The sequence below is a fragment of the Colias philodice genome, chromosome 24 (assembly GCF_061535455.1).
Source record: "Colias philodice isolate Cphi_HAF_F1 chromosome 24, ilColPhil1 Martin Lab GWU primary, whole genome shotgun sequence".
NCBI lineage: Eukaryota > Metazoa > Arthropoda > Insecta > Lepidoptera > Pieridae > Colias > Colias philodice.
Window position 1 is genome coordinate 8,102,264 of NC_143109.1, and position 15,960 is coordinate 8,118,223.

General features: G+C 32.8%; 1 protein-coding gene and 1 non-coding gene across 2 annotated transcripts in view; one reads left to right on the forward strand and one right to left on the reverse strand.

Moving 5' to 3' along the window:
- The window catches only part of LOC149477806 (uncharacterized), a 366,366-nt gene that overhangs the window by 346,796 nt on the left and 3,610 nt on the right, over positions 1–15,960 (reverse strand). The gene's annotated exons all lie outside the window — the stretch shown is intronic.
- Positions 13,281–13,351, forward strand: TRNAG-GCC (transfer RNA glycine (anticodon GCC)). Its single transcript has one exon. It is a non-coding gene; the product is annotated as a tRNA-Gly (tRNA).

Genomic DNA, 15,960 nt, shown 5'->3' on the forward strand with positions numbered 1-15,960 from the left:
GAACAAAACTACTGCAATATCCTTAACATATTGCTCATCTTCTATTTACAAGTTTACTTGCCACGAAAGGCTCTTTAATATAATATTAAGACTTACTATAAAAAATATTTTTATACGTTTAGTATGGTGGGATCTGTTAAACTACTGATTTGAATAATTTTTAAGAAACCTAGAGCAAATCACTTTTTTTTAAATCAGCTTTTTGTTCGTTAATTCTACTTTTAATAAGTTCGGCGATAATTGATTACAATTAAAACTGAACTAATTTCATCTGGATCGGTTGAAAATGAATCAATTTGTCGCCAGTTATGGAAACCGCACAGTCTCCCCTTTATTGGTGATCTCAATAATCAGTTAAGTCCAGTTAATAACAACCAGATAAACATTTAACTCATATTATTATAAAAACTTAAATTTTTGTTCGTTCGATTGTACCTATACGCTTAAACTTCATAATTTAATATATAGGTACACACTAAAATCTCACTAATTATTTTTGACTAGGTACCTATAGATAAATGATATATTTAATATTTATACCTATATATATTACCTAATAAGAGTTTGTGTGGATCTATGATCCGACACACAAACTCAAACACAAACTCTTATTCATATATATAACATTATATTAAAAGAAAATTTTATTAGTCTCTATTAATATCTAATCTTCATCTTAACATCTGTATTTAAGACTACAAGTTATAAAAATTCTACGTATAATGCAAATGCTACGTATTATTTAGTTTTATTGATATTTTATTCTATCTAGAATCTGGACGGAACGTTAACAGGTTTTTTCAAGTCTATGAATATAAAAGGGCCTCATTACATTCGTTTTTATTGTTCCAACCATAATTAAATAATAAAATTGTTTTTAAATATGGAAAAGACTTTACTAGAAAGATAGTCATACGTCTTATGTATCATTTTACAACGACAAATAGGTACACCTATGCAGATTTAGAAAAAAAAATACGGTCATACAATATCTACTAGGTACCTATACCGATCAAAGATATTATTTCTATTTCTACATTTGTTATAGATATAAAAATATTTTTTGCTCTTACAAGTAAAAACCTTGCTCTATATTTTACCTATGTAAAGTAGGTAGGTTCGCAAGCAAACCAGTGCGCTGTTATGGTTATGTGAATTAATATAGATTATATTTGACTATTATGATTATATTTTTTCAAAATTATGTTCAAAGTCAGTTTAATAAACAAAACGGAACAAATTATAGTTCCAACCAAGCCACAGATTCTTGTAACTTAGGTACTTTGAAAGCTCATAAAACAAGATTATACATTTTTAAGATAAATTTTTAACAGCATCATTCTATGTTTTTTAAAATAAGTTATTCTGTGTAAGTTTAATTAACAATTTCAAAGTTTTTAACGAAAACAAGTGTCGCAAGAAACTAGACGAGATAAAATGAGATATTTTTAATGAACAGAATGCGAATAAGGAATGATGAAATAAAAAACATCCGTAGACGGGAATTTGATGAAATATAATTTTATTTATAAGAGCTTTGAGATTTAAAGAACGAATTAAAAATTGTTATTATGGACTAAAATATTTTAATGTTTCTATTATCAACTTTTATTACTTCAAAGATATCGTCACAATATCGCCTTCAAACGAATCAAATCCCGCTTTATTTTTTATTTAATTGGCGTTTAGTAAGCAAATAAAATATCCGAATTATTAAATCGGAATTATAATGAATACATCGTCTATAAAGTAATAAATTTCCACGGCGATAGACATGCCAGTGTCCTTAAAGGAAAGGCATAATCACTTAAAGTTATTAGCTACGATAGGACTGGCCCTTGCCTGGAGCCAGCATAAAACCGGTGACCGGGGGTCATCACCGGGATTTACCGGTTACGATAAGCATAAAGTATTTGAAGCTTTGCCTGTAAAACTTTACGATACACGTACCGTGCATGCTTGAAATATAACTTGGGATAAGATGCGTCAATTCGTTTGTTAATTTTATTAGTGTTCTGTAATAAAGTTAGCTATACTGATTTCAGTTATATATTGTGTGTGTTAATATTTCACGACTTAACGACAAAACAGAATATTTAAAGGAATTTTGGTAGTAATATCCGAGATTAAATAATAATATAGCGGCGAACACTCTGTCGAATGTGAATCAATCGTTTTTTACCCAACTGCGAAAGGAGGGTTGTTTTTCGAGGGTATGATTTATATTTCTTTGTCAAGCTCTACTGCGCCTAAACCGCTGGATGGATTTTGACTATGAGGTGTCTTTATAATCATCAGAATTTTGGTAGTGACATAGCGCTTATTGTTTTCATAATATAATATTCTATATATTGTATGCTTTACAATACCTACTCTAAATGAGCTAAACATCCAGGAAGTTTCGTGTACAAATTGATACATTCAGCGGCACGGAGCGTTGAGATGCGTCGACAATAGCAACATTTACTAGAAGAGACATACGTCGTAAATATTCCGAGATAACTCTGCATACACATTTACTGAATTTGCAACTAAATCCATATAACTGTTCACTGGTGCGTGGTTCTTGTATACATATTATAATACATATGTGGTGTTACATTGTATGGTTGTTCGTCTTAGATACATTGGAGCGACAATTTTAATTTTTAACACATATTGAAAAATATTGTATGAAATAAAATTGGTATGAACTAATTTGTTAGAAATTTACATTAAGTTTATAGTTGTTTTTGAGAATTTTAATTATCATTCATCTTACTATTCTCATCGTTGACATAACTCCACACCTAAATAAAGCTTTTAAGAAAGAATAAAAACTTGAGGCATAAACAAAAGTGTATTTAATTTACTAGATAATTAAATAGGCAGCTCGTTATGATAACTTACCATGTTTTTTAATGTAGGCTGAATAATAGTAAAAACGTATGGTAGTTAAAAAACAGATCAATAAAAACAAATATTTTGAAAGCCAGTAAAAAAAATACTACGCATCTTTGACTTTGTCACCACATAGATCATACCCTATGAATAATGTAACTTAACCGTAAATCTCAAGTGTAACTTATGTTAAGTTTTTACGTCCATTTCTATACTTTATTGTCCATAAAGGATTTGAACCTATCCACTGGATTTTTAGCTTCAACTCTAAAGCTTAATTTTATAGTTTGTAGTTTTATGTACGTACATACGGCTAAGACATTATTTTTGTAACTATGTAGAGTCTACGAATAGTTACTTAATAAAATATGAAGACAAATAAATACTTGAATAATAAAATGGTAGAGATAAATAATTTATTACCGAGGTAGTTACTAAGAATCCTTATGAGATTGTAATTTATAATTTAAATATTATAATGTACTAGATTTCCGCCCGCGGCTTCGCCCGCGTTTTCAAAGGAAAACCCGCATAGTTCCCGTTCCCGTGGGTTTTCCGGGATAAATATATCGGGATAATAGATAAATAATCCTATGTGTTAATCCAAGTTACCCTCTATATGTGTGCTAAATTTCATTGTAATCGGTTCAGTAGTTTTTACGTGAAAGAGTAACAAACATCCATACATCCATACATCCATACATCCTTACAAACTTTCGCCTTTATAATAGTACTAGATTTCCGCCCGCGGCTTCGCCCGCGTTTTCAAAGGAAAACCCGCATAGTTCCCGTTCCCGTGGGATTTCTGGGATAAAACCTATCCTATGTGTTAATCCAAGTTACCCTCTATATGTGTGCTAAATTTCATTGTAATCGGTTCAGTAGTTTTTACGTGAAAGAGTAACAAACATCCATACATCCATACATCCATACATCCTTACAAACTTTCGCCTTTATAATATAATATTAGATTAGATATTAGATATTAGATTAAGATTAGCAAAAAAATAATTAAAGTTCTTCTAGATTGTGGCGTCTAATATTGGCTTTATACTGAGAACGATTTTCTTTTACTTAAAGATATCATCTCGATAGGTATAGGTCGCAGATTGCTCGGAGACCTAGATGGGAATTTCCTTATCAGGCTTTATCACGGCGAGGATTTTTCGTCTATAATGGTAACTGGTATACTTGAGACAGTTACGAACCTGTCTATAAGTTTTTCAACGTCTTTTAAAGTCCTTCTTTGTAAGTATAATACCCAATTTCAACGAAACCTATTTGATAGTTAACTATTTCTACTAAATATCTTTCTTCCAAATCTATTCAGTTATTTAGCTGTGAAAGCGTAACAGACAGACAGATACACATACTATTAATAGTGTGGATAACACATAGTTGGCAAGTCCGTAGACACGTGGGATGAACAACTGGGAGGAATTGTAAACCTACGCATTTATGACTTCGTGTATCGATTTAAAAACTGAACCTCTTTTATGGTGCTTTAAAACATTGTTCATTTTCATAAATATTTCTCGAGATGTGTCAATTTTATTGTAAATATAAGTACTTGAGACAAACCTGCTTCGTCTGTAAAACTAACATTATTATTATAGTCTCTCGGCAGTACAATAATCAGATTTTAGGTATCTCATAAAGCGAACACTATTAAATAGGAGAAATACTTTCCGATATTAAATACTTTAACTATTAAATTTTTCGTAATAGGTGGTATGAACAAGAAAACAATTAAAAATCTTATCTATCTTAGAACAAGAATAAAATACCTACAATATCAAATTCAAAGCTTATACAAAAAGCGATATTCAAAGAAAACGTTTGAACCAAGCAAAGTTAGAAATAACATTGCCTTAAAACGTTTTAAAAGTGAGCATTCAAGTAGCAACAGTATAGTTGATTATAATGTTGAGTGCACAAAGGTAGTCTGAGCTGCGTTTGACGCGGAACGGCTGCGCAGATCAAGGGAATAATTACCCGCTGTGATAATCCTTGCTCGTTTACTGACAGTCTTTAATGTATCTAGGTATATTATATATTAATACGCAGGGGGTCGTCTAGTTCAACGGAAACTGGAACAAATGTATCCAGTGGTTGTTCCTTGACGTACCGTGATAGGTAATTTTGTATTAAATGCAATAATGATAAGTAGAATGTTTCATCGTTGTTAATAGGAAGTTGATTTTCATTAGGTGATCATAGTAACTATGTAGGTTTTAGAATAGACTCACATAGGTAAGTGTTTAAATGAAAAGCTTGTAAGTTTTATTATCTATAAGTACTAATATTATAAGTCTAAGTCATTTTGCGTAGTTTAAGCCTAAGTATTATTTATAGAGAGTCGGTATGAAGATCTAAAACAATATAATATCTACAATTTCAAAAGTAAATTATATTAAAGAAAATAGTTTCACAAAAATCCAGCCCATTATTTGAGATTTTTCGTAAATCATTTTTCGTATTTTTGCGTACAAGCTACATTCCTTTCAATGAGGTCGGATCAATGACATTTATTTTACTTACATACGAAATAAAAATCGTAGGTAAGGTTATTATTATTTAAATTGAATATCCAATTCTATCACGGTTCTAACTAACATCAACTAAACCCATACGACCCTAATAAAATTGAACAATGTGAAATAACACTCGCACCTTCATATCAAACTATGTGTTCTAATTGTAGATTTATTTTACTAGCTCACATACCCAAGTATTTTCAAGTATCTCTATAGCTTTTGAGATATTCTGATACATAAGCTACATGAACAAGTACCTATCATCAAAATCGTATTATATTCATATATATATAAAATTATTATATATATTCATATATATAAGGCGCAAGTTAGGCCGCACATGGAATACTGCTCCCACATCTGGGCCGGGGCACCCCAACCATACCTCCCTCCATTTGACCGTATTCAAAGGAGAGCTGTACGACTTGTTAACGAGCCAAGTCTCACCGATCGGCTTGATACTTTGGCGATGCGAAGAGATGTCGCCTCCTTATGCGTTCTCTATCGCATTTACTTTGGGGAGTGCTCTGAAGAGTTGTTTGGAACATTACCCGCCGCCGAGTTCCACCACCGTACAGCACGACATCGTCAACAATACCACCCTCACCACCTTGACTGTTGGCAATCTACAACTGTGCGCTTTAAAAGGTCTTTCTTCCCGCGCACTACAGACATCTGGAACAAACTCCCTCATGCGGCTTTTCCAAACGGCTATGAACTGGGGACCTTCAAGAAAAGAGCATATTCCTACCTTAAAGGCCGGCAACATACTCACAATGTCTCTGGCACTGTGGGTACATATTATGGGCGACGTAGAGCACTTACCAGGTGACGCGTCTGCTCTGTTGCCTCCTATTGCATATAAAAAAAAATATTCATATTCGCCGTAATAGCGGCAAACATCGACGATCATTTGTTGGGCCAACGCTGCCCATTGTGAAGAAGGCCCATAAAGTAAAATCCCATACCAACACAAAATACTTGTCCAAACTTTGATCGTAACCCCGCAACTGCGGCCTGTAAAAAAGAAATGTTTTAATTACAACGACTTCCCCGGGCGCCACTTTCGGCGACGCGCCGCCCGGGCCCCGGGTGACAGCGCTCATTTAAACTTGCCCAACATCCCCCTACATTTTAACTTTCTTATGTTATTTAATTACTTACAATGAAGTTCAAAATGTCCACTTAATTAAGTTTTTTATGGCGTTGTGTTTTTGCAATATCTTGCTCGCGAACGGTCGTGAAAATTTTAATTAATTTTCCTGTGATAAAAGCAGATAAGTATATCTACAGTTTACGTATAGATTAATAAACAAAATAATTCTAGTCTTGATAATATTTACTCTTGAGGTTAAAGGTCTCTATATATCCACATAAATTTCCAGAGCCGACTTTGTATAATTGAGTATGAGCTATCTAAATTCTAATTTATCTAGTACCTACAGTCTACCGAAGGGTTAAATTTACTCAAAATGCAAATAGCCTGGTATGTAAATACTATTTATCACCAACGTCTCAATATTAATTAACAAACAGATAACATAATTAATAATTTACCCATAAACAGCGATACAATCAGTGGAGCATTATTTGCTGCGAACAGATGAATCAATCATTATGTTTGTCTGTCCGATGCATACCAATATGTCAAGTGTCCACTTACGTGTGTTCGTGATTGCGCCGTAAAAAATGTCAGACAATGTCGCGGTATGAACTTGATCGATTGTCCCGTTTCGTTCTTTGAAATGTTAGCAACCGCCTGTGACTCATAATTATTTACATACCAATATCTTGCTTACTTTAAGCCTTAAGGCAGATGCTGTAAAGTTTTAAAACAAATGTTTATCGGAGAATATTGTTTACTATTCCAATAATGTTTATTTTAATAATTAGGCACTAATTGAATGATGACAAGTCAAAAGTAAACTTCACAGCTAGATGTTTATAAACTGAAATCTAAACAAACATTCATTTAAAAACAAGTCGTATATATATTTCGTCTTAATAACTTTAAATCATAACCCACAGCCCACTATTGTGTTCACGATTAGTAGTGCAAATTATGTTTCTTTATTTTTACTTACGTAGTAACTATTCAGTAGGTAATCTGTGGTTTTACTGTTAATCAATGCACACAAAAAAATATGTTTTATGACTCAAATGTAATTAGATTTACCTACCGCAAATTGTCTGAAGCAGTGATCTCATAAGGCAGTCGCACTTCGCAAAAACTTAAATCCCATCCGACTCATTACGAATTTTGAGATTCAAGAGTCGAGGCAATTTCAGTTTTAACACGGTCAGTTTAATTCACTCTACAACGTGTAACTAGCGGCTAAACCCGACTTTGTGCATGTAGAACAGATGTTTTAAAACTTTATCAAAAAGTCGTGGCTTTAAAGAATATAATTAAATTAATTGTTAACTTTCAGGTATAATATTAAATAAACGATTTATGTGTACATATCTACGTATAAAACTCTACTGAATCATTCGTCTTATTAACGTATAATGAACAAATATGTTTTAAGATCTTCATCTATCCAATCTTCATAACTGTATCATGCTAATTCAATACAAGAAAAACAACACAAACACATAATAAAGATCAAAATTCAATCTCGTAATTACGTCTTATCTCGCCATCACAATAGCAGCTCGAAATTAAACAATTATAACACGAGCATTGTGTGTATGTATGTACCATGGAACCATCCGAGGAACAAACTAATGCATTTCATACAAAACGAGTCATTAGTAACCGCAGCCGTAATTACCAAGCTTTTTGTTTAAAATCGTGCGAACATTTTTTAACAAAGAAATGAGCAGAAAAATTTGATCGACGGTATTCGGGTACAAATTGGCTTTTTTACTTCTGTGTTATTATGAACAGACGCGTCAGGTACTTAATTCTTATGATAGGTAGTCATATGCAAACTATTTAAATTGAACGGGAAATAAGGTAAATTCAGTTAGACACAACTCATTTCCTATAAGGTTTAAATATCTGCGCGGTTATGAACGTGGTAATTATAAAAATAATCATTAGTGCTTTAGTATTCTTCGCGATTAACAATATAATACCTACCAATGTATTAAACTAATAATGTACACGCAAAAAATACAAAATATAATAGTGTGGACACGCATAAAACGCAGAAAAAAATTGACGAATTAATTATTATTAAAACAATTAGCAATCAGGCTACATGATTTCTTGTAAATAAATTCAACTACCTTTAGGTGTGAAAGTTTCTACAGCCTTCGAAACTAAACTTCGTCCGTTTAAAAAGTTTATTCATCAAATAGTTACCATAATATGCGATGACTCAAAAGGAGTAAACCCGCAGGCATTTATATTACAAAGGAAGGAAAAAACACAAGATAAACAATAAGTAATGTTATATAAGCCGGTGACTGATGGCGGCGGGTGTAATGTTTCGGCAATCGATCACACGATATTGAAAACATAACGGCTAAATGGATTTGCGGACAAATACCTACTTTATTGCTGTTTACCTGATGGTTGTGTGATAATATGTAGATAATTATATCTTAAAAGTGAATGAAAACAGAGGTAGGTAGTGTTGAGTTTTCAATCTTTAACCTATCATAAATATTAATTCATATTACGTACCTTCATCCGAAGCTGGTCTGGTATTAAAGACCTAAGTGGAGACAAGAGATATCTCTTGTAATTTACCTCAGTTTAAATTGAAGTGAAAATTTCGCATCTAAGAGATGACATTAAAATGCATTGAAAGTAGCAATAAAAACGAGACATGTTTATGCAGTAATAAGAAGTTAAATGTAAGACAAACCAAGATAAAATCTTATCAGATGATATGACGAGATATTCAATAATTTACGATACAACACTAGCGAAACCTCATTGCATTATCCGTGCAGAAAATGCTATAGATGTGCTAGCATTTTTAAACCGAAAAGCGCTTTGAAACCCTTTAAATAACAACTTATATGTAAATTTACGATACGATTCGTTTTAAAAATATATAAAACCGCGTCTCATATGGTAATGTAGTAGTTTATGCTAATGTAGCGCTTTACGAGGGTCAGTTTCGTCTGCGCGGTTTATTTTATATTTATTTTATACTTTTATAAACTAAACTTGTGAATTTTTACTCTTAGAATACATTCGCCGATTTTCATGTCCTTTGCTCAGTAGGTGGATAATTTATATAATATGACCAAATTTGGAAGGTGACCGCCAATATTAGTAAGGCCATAAGGCCTAGTCAACTACTTATACACAGCTGACTTGCTATCTATCTATTTATTAAAGGTTATCTAATGTTTTTTAAACCGTCAAAAGCTTTGTAACATCATTTACATGCAACGGAACACTCATCTTTGGATTGACCGCGCCCAAAGTAACTTGATGCGCAAATATCTTACCGCCCAAGGGCCCTCAATAACATATTACATTGCTGTAATATATACAAGTGGGCAAACAAGTGTACTATTCGCTTACTCTGAAGTTACTCTGAAGTCCGATTGCACGGAAATCCGATACAACCGAAGATCAAGCGCAGGCCGACAGTTTCAGACCAGCGAGTCATAAGTATGAGTAATGTAATACATGTATACAACGATGACTCAACGCACACACACGCAGGTTTTCAGAACATTCCTCATTCATCCTTTTGAATAACACAAAAATACTAACTTAATAAAAAGGATAAAAATAGAAACTTTCATTTGTAAAGTACCAATATGAATTTCTATACGTAGTGGGCATTCAAATATATTTTATTTATAAGCAAAATATTATCCTATAAAAGATTAATTTCACAATCCGATGAAAATATAGAAACCTCGGTTCAGGGTTACCCTTTGTTATCAAGTTTCCACGTTACGTTAGCAATAATATTAGAAAATATTGGAGAATTAAATTAGCAAATAAATTGGAAATATATAGCTCGTAATGAAGCCCGTCCCTGGCGATCGAAATTAAATTCAAACCCTCATTATCCACAAGGGCGAAGATTCTTTATACACTCATTATCTTGAGGCCTTAATGACCCGTGCCTTTATTTAATTTAATTTGTGTCCAGTGTATCCCTTTGTTGTAGGAATCAAAGACATTTTCTGTTCAATTGTTGTTTGGCCTTTGTAAACGACACGGCATTCCCCGAAACGATGGTAGGTAATTCGTAAGGTATTTATTATTTAAAAATATTTATTTTTCATTAGTGTTTATTTTTGTAGGTGAAAATAGTACAATTATTTTTATTTTTATAAGCTAATGCTTCATGCTGTTCCACAGATTAGATACTAGGCTGTTCTAAGCAACACCTACTAGATGCGAATCCTTTGCGTTTAGGTATGGTCCACATGAACCTAGATTTAATTACACATCATTATTTACCTTTTGCTTTAATACAAAACACGTCCGAAAAATTTTAGCTTAATTTTTTTATCTATGGTTTTCACACGTACACCCATACAGCCCTCATAATGAAATTAGCCCACCTTCCCCGCCAAAAGCAGGCGCGCCAAAAAAGCGCTCGTCCCGCGATTATGCAAACCATTCTTAATCTGTTTACGCGACGCGCAGTTTGACGCGGGCTTAATTACTTTATTGTTACGCAATTTGCCTCACACGAGAATTGGCGGGAACTCGCAGACGTTTCGCGCCTTTTTGTCACGTCACTTTAATGGGAGACGCTACGTGAGCCGGCTTCCATATGCATAATGATTCCCTCTGCCATTCAATGTTTTAGAACTTGGAAATTTTATTACACGTGTTATGTTCAACGGAATGTGTTGTATTATTTGAAAAGGACTAGGAAGAGGTATACACATAGGTACGTGTATAGGATCAGTTTTGACAAGATTTAAATGTACGTCTACTGCAGTATGTATGTGATGAAATAAAAGTTTATAGCGTTTGGTTGCTTTGTATTGAAAAGCGTAGGTATGGCAAACTGATGCAGAAAATCGTCATTAATAAAATGTTTCTACATTTATCTAATTGTTTATCCTAAATACACGTATCTACAATTTTGAGTCTTACTATTATATTATGGAAACATGCAAAATTTGCCTAAGTATAACAATTTCATTGCTTCAGATTTCTATAAGCGATTATTACTATAAAACTACCACACTAATGATTTTCCTCTGGACCCAGGATCGAACCCCTGACCACGAAAATAGGCTAATGACACTAAAATACAAACAAATATTTAACCAGAATAAATCAACATGTCACCAAGACGTAGCTCAGTACATTAACACAATTTAGCAGGTTTGGGCGCGATAAATAACTAGCTACAGAGTAAATAAATTCTTTTAATTAATGGACGTAATTAAGAAGACAAGACATCTATTACACTTGCTAAACATTCCTTTTTACTTAGTAAGTTAAACGCTTATTTCGGTATTTGGATTGCTTTGTAGAGCTGGACTTTCCTTTTAATTCTGTCTTCTGTTTTATCTAAATTGTGTTTATAGTCCACGTTTTTTTAAACATTTAAAATTTGATGGCAATATGTATCGCTATTTCTGAATGGCTTTTTCTTTCTATTCCTAAAATGTGATTTAATTTTTTTTAAACTATCCACTGTTTTCTAATTTTTGGATTCTTAGACTAGATAGTATTTTTTTTTTTGCTGTCTAAATCAAACTACTCAAAAAAAATTGACATGATGTGAAGCCAAATCCGACCCAGGTGCTGAAAGCTAGCGTCGATGTAGACATTAAGGTTTTGCCTTGGTCGTGTGCCAACCCGCACGCCACCGACGTGCATTTTTGCCTTATTTCTCATTTTGGGTCCGGGACAAAATGTAAAGTGGAAAAATCTTTGCTCCACTTAGCGTGAGATTGACAAATTGGCTGTAACATTTCATTAGTTTTTTCTTTATAATATTAGTAGGTTTCCCTGTGCTTGTGTTCTTGTGCTTGTGTCGTTTCAGGGCAGGCAAATAATAAGACGCATTACGCTTAACGCAAATACGCGTATTTTCAATATTTTTTTATTATAATGTCAAAAATATTTAATCAGACCAGTAGTTCATAGGATTAGCGCATTCAAGTAAACAAACAAACAAAATCTTCAGCTTTATAATATTATGTATTACTATATAATATACATACACACTATTTTATTTTATGTTATTTTGAATGTTCACTTCACGTATCGCCACGCTACATATAATATATCATTGTTTTCGTATTAGTTATGCTCGTTGCAGATGTTATTATGAATGCATATTTCATTGCATACGTGCCGTGTATCGCAGGTGAGTCGCTGCAATGAAAAGGCCTTATTTCGTACACTGGTCGATCTTATTAATACGGATTGCAGTGGAATATAAATTGCATGATGTGTAAACTATAGTGGTAGTAAATACCTAGTAGTGGTAAGTTAAGACAAATATATTTTATTTCACTCAAAAACATTTTTCATTTTGTTTCCTCCATACCGTGGGTTTCATAGCATAATTTGTTTAGTTTAAGGCTTAAGCTTAAAACTACGCAACGGATTTTGATGCGGTTTTTTTAATAGATAGAGTGATTCAAGAGGAAGGTTTTAGTATTTGTTATGTTTTAGACAAAGCGGGCGAAGCCGCGGGCGGAAATCTAGTTACCAATATATAAATTTTGCGTTTACCTACGGTCTATATTATGATTAACTAGTAACTATTTTTAACTGTTAATACTTTGTTGACTGCACTTAAAACTTCAATAACAATTGAAATAAAAGTAAATCAAATAAAAAAATAAGACTAGACAGAAGAATATCAATATCAACACAATAATACAAGCCAATGACCTCAAAATCTAATCATTCAGTCTGATCATTTTGTATGATCCGCTATTTCGCGCATGTATGTATCAGCATCGGTGGTTCAGTGGTAGAATGCTCGCCTGCCACGCGGGCGGCCCGGGTTCGATTCCCGGCCGATGCAAATCGCTTTTTATTTAATTTTTTTCGTCAATATTTAGTAATAATACACTTTCTATAAACAAAAAACTAAATTTTAATAACGAAAAAACAGGTGAATCTCACAATGCAAGATAATGAGCGGACTCACAAAAAGAGGCCCCACCCCTCTATTACGAGAGGCCACATGTTCCACAGCGTATAATTTAACAACCGATATCTCTTATTATCTGTATAATTTCACGCCTCACACACGGACCGACATTTCTTTTGTTATCATTTTAAGAATATCCAACAAATACCACAAACTTGTAAACGAATTTTCTCAGCAATCGCTTTTTTATTGAGATTAATGTTAGTTTAAGTTTTGATTGAAATCCGTGGAAATTATGTATTTCATTTTATAGAACACAATTTTTGAGAATTGAGGAATATTTAATAAAAAAAGTATTCCGTATCTTTTCTTTATTTAAATTATTATATAATTGAAAGTATTTGTAAGTTAGATTTTTTTATTAATGTCGACGACGCGGTCACGGTCACGTTCATCCGTGTTGAAGATGTTTAAAGACAATCTGGATTGTTTTGACCAGTTAGCATTCTGTATTATTAACCTGGATATCTATGAGGTTTACATTATGTGAGCCATTAGAGCTTAGTTAAAGTCATTTTTTATCAAGAACTTTGAAAAACCAGTCAGGTTTCATGACAAGTTACACTTAACTCCCACGCGTATAAAATAGATATAAAAATTATGTTAAACAAGGAAAAAGTCTTCCATTTCTCTTAATGGAGCCCAGCAGCATTTAACAACGCATTAAGGGCCCCGGGGACTCGCAAAGGTAATTATTTGGACAATCCGATGTGACGGCCCGGAAAATGGACGCAACGCTTAAAAATGGCCCAACAATATTATCTTAAGTTTTTGGAAGGCTTCCATTATTAAAAAGTCGTTTCGGAGTATTTATCTGTCATTGGCCAAAGTGTACTTACTTTCGTATTCATTTTATGTATGTACAGCTGATGTACTGTATTCTATAGGTACCAAGTATGCATTAGTTATTGTAAAAAAGTACCATTTAGAATGATAATTGTCCAAAGTAAGGAATGTAAATATAATTATAAATACCATTTTAATTCCTTGAAATAAAATGAAATAAATTTATTTATTTGTCCATTTTATGTTTTACAATTAATGTACGACAGTGGGTCCCAAACTAAGTGAAATACATGTGTCTTGGGACCCTAGATCAACCGTTTAAACCGCTAAATAACTTAAATAGTTATTGTATTGTAAGTTGTTGTCATACAAATTTAAAAAAATTAGAGCACAATTCTCATATTTGTCTTCACAAAAGCGTTTACAACAACAAATTTAAAACAGGATAACATCCCGCAAGTGTTTGAGACAGCAAGTTAAGTAAAATAATGAGTGTCGTTCGTCTATCGAAATCGTTTTAAATCCGATATAAATCTTCATTGTCAAGCTGTGCAACTCTAGTAGGTAATTAATTAATGATCGAATGAATCTCGTGGGTGACGCCTCACGACCTAATTGTGACTGATTTTATAGTTCTGTAGTTTGTACCATTACGCAAATGTTTACGAGAATCTACTTGTTTCATTGCGATGAGCAAGATAGTTGAAAGCTTAACCTACTTATTTTATTTATCAGTCGCTTATAACTCAATGTGTGTGATGTAAGTAAAGTAGGTAAGCAGCTTACAGTTACATAAATGGTTCTGAAGCCTGAAATTCAAATATGTTTTTATATTTGCACTTTATCATTATGTATTACTTTCTTTTCATTCTTAAATACAATTTAATGTTATCAATATATTGCGTAGATAAACTTTAACCACCGATATAATAATAGTGCAGTTCTAAGAAATAGAAATAGGAATTTCGTAGACCAGCGGTTATTTCTAGCAAGCTATCGATGTACCAAATCTGCTGACAAGCGCTCGAGACAGTCTTCAGCCGGTCCAGATTCATGTCTCGATGTATACCGATAACCGGCAGAATACTTGTACTGACTCATCTTTTACAGTTTTAAAATAGAATACAGAAGTTTATAATTTTATTTTTAGTCTATATTTTTTCCAACACAAACGACTTACCTATTATTCTGTAACGTAATTCGGCTATAAAAATGCTATACAATTAATAGACTAATAGTTCATAGTTCATACATACTTGGAATAATTCAATTAAATATTTTCTGCTGTAATTATTAGTACAAGTACAAAATATTACCTTTTCTTTGGTCCCTATTAGTATGCCAAACGCAGCATAAAATAATAGTTAGGAGCAAAAAACGTATGCTATGAATTGAGAACGTTTAAAATAGGATTAACCTACATCACTGAAACAAATACAAAAGCTATAAATTGAATTTTCTTTCTTACAACAAATTTTACATAAATATAGCAAATACATACACGCATAGGCTATTATGACCTCAAATATCAAAATATTCCCCCAAATAGGCAATATTAAAGAATTCCCTGTTACATTTGATTAGACTCATAATGTTGTTTGTAGTTAATAACGCCCGTTTGAGCCTCAAGACATACATTACGCCATATGCATTATTTCTCCACATTTTCTATTCTGTTTAAGGGAACAAAATAA